A 2,500-nucleotide genomic window follows, 5' to 3' on the forward strand; every position below is an offset into this window, starting at 1 on the left:
CAGATGAGATTTCTTGAGACTTCTCAAGAAGTCCAGGCGTTTTTGTGCTTTTTTAACCAGAGCTGAAGTGTTATGCTCCCAGGACAGATCCTCAGAGATGTGAATTCCCAGGAACTTAAAGCTGGAGACTCGCTCTACCTCAGTTCCGTTGATGTTGACTGGTAGATGTCTCCTGCTGTTGGATTTCCGAAAGTCCACAATGAGCTCTTTGGTCTTTGTGGCATTGAGGGTCAGGTTGTTGTTGGCACACCACGCTGACAGGTTTCGGATCTCTTCCCTGGAAGCCGATTCGTTGTTGTTGTCAATCTGGCCGACTACGGTGGTGTCATCTGCATACTTGATGAAGATGTTGGAGTTATACAGAGGAGCACAATCATGGGTGAACAGGGAGTAGAGTAGTGGGCTCAGGACACAGCCCTGTGGGACGCCAGTGTTCAGAATGAGGGTTGAGGATACCTGGTTTCCTAACATAACAGATTGAGGTCTATTGGTGAGAAAGTCCAGAATCCATCTGCAGGTGGAGGTGCAGATGCCCAGGTCACTGAGCTTAGTGATCAGTACAGTGGGGAGGACTGTATTGAACGCAGAGCTAAAGTCAATGAACAGCATTCTGATGTAGGTGTTGCTTTTATCCAGGTGGGTGAGAGCTGAATGAAGAGCTGTGGAATCTGCATCCTCTGTTGACCTGTTCGGGTGATAGGCAAACTGGTGTGGGTCCAGTGTAGGTTTGAGGCCCACAGTGAGGTGATTCAGGACCAGTTTCTCAAAGCATTTCATAGCGATGGGGGTGAGTACAACTGGGCCAAAGTCATTCAGGCATTCGGGAGCTGAGTGCTTAGGCACAGGTATGATGGTTGTGGTCTTCAGGCATGTAGGAACTGTGGCTTGGGCCAGTGACAGGTTGAAAATGTCAGTAAAAACCTGTGCCAGTTGTATGTATGTGCGTGTATGTTTGTGTATGTTTGTGTATGTGTGTGTATATTTGTGTATGTGTGTGCCTGTATGTTTGTATGAGTGGTGAGTGTGTGTATGTTTGTGTATGTGTGTGTTTGCGTGTATGTTTGTGTATGTGTGTGTTTGCATGTATGTTTGTGTGTATGTGTGTGTGTGTGTTTGCGTGTATGTTTGTGTATGTGTGTGTTTGTGTGTATGTTTGTGTGTATATGTGTGTGTTTGCGTGTATATTTGTGTATGTGTGTGTGTGTTTGCGTGTATGTGTGTGTGTATGTGTGTGTGTTTGCGTGTATGTTTGTGTATGTGTGTGTTTGCGTGTGTTTGTGTGTGTATGTGTGTGTTTGCGTGTATGTTTGTGTATGTGTATATGTGTGTGTTTGCGTGTATGTTTGTGTATGTGTGTGTTTGCGTGTATGTTTGTGCCTGTATGTTTGTATGAGTGGTGAGTGTGTGTATGTTTATGTATGTGTGTGTTTGCGTGTATGTTTGTGTGTATGTGTGTGTGTTTGCGTGTATGTTTGTGTACGTGTGTGTGTTTGCGTGTAAGTTTGTGTGTGTGTGTTTGCGTGTATGTTTGTGTATGTGTGTGTGTTTGCGTGTATGTTTGTGTATGTGTGTGTATGTTTGTGTATGTGTGTATGTGTGTGTGTTTGCGTGTATGTTTGTGTATGTGTGTGTGTTTGCGTGTATGTTTGTGTGGGTGTGTATGTGTGTGTGTTTGCGTGTATGTTTGTGTATGTGTGTGTGTTTGCGTGTATGTTTGTGTGTGTGTATGTGTGTGTGTTTGTGTGTATGTTTGTGTATGTGTGTGTGTTTGCGTGTATGTGTGTGTATATGTGTGTGTTTGCGTGTATGTTTGTGTGTGTGTTTGCGTGTATGTTTGTATGTGTGTATGTGTGTGTTTGTGTGTATGTTGGTGTATGTGTGTGTGTTTGCGTGTATGTTTGTGTGTGTGTGTTTGCGTGTATGTTTGTGTGTGTGTGTTTGCGTGTATGTTTGTGTGTGTGTGTTTGCGTGTATGTTTGTGTGTGTGTATGTGTGTGTTTGTGTGTATGTTTGTGTATGTGTGTTTGCGTGTATGTTTGTGTGTGTGTGTTTGTGTGTATGTTTGTGTATGTGTTTGTGTTTGCGTGTATGTTTGTGTGTGTATGTGTGTGTGTTTGTGTGTATGTTTGTGTATGTGTGTGTGTTTGCGTGTATGTTTGTGTGTGTATGTGTGTGTGTTTGTGTGTATGTTTGTGTATGTGTGTGTGTTTGCGTGTATGTTTGTGTGTGTGTATGTGTGTGTTTGTGTGTATGTTTGTGTATGTGTGTGTGTTTGCGTGTATGTTTGTGTATGTGTTTGTGTATGTGTGTGTATGTTTGTGTATGTGTGTGTTTGCGTGTATGTTTGTGTATGTGTGTGTTTGCATGTATGTTTGTGTGTATGTGTGTGTGTGTTTGCGTGTATGTTTGTGTATGTGTGTGTTTGTGTGTATGTTTGTGTGTATATGTGTGTGTTTGCGTGTATATTTGTGTATGTGTGTGTGTGTTTGCGTGTATGTGT

Source organism: Tachysurus vachellii, chromosome 11 (genome assembly GCF_030014155.1).
Source record: "Tachysurus vachellii isolate PV-2020 chromosome 11, HZAU_Pvac_v1, whole genome shotgun sequence".
Taxonomy (NCBI): Eukaryota; Metazoa; Chordata; class Actinopteri; order Siluriformes; family Bagridae; genus Tachysurus; species Tachysurus vachellii.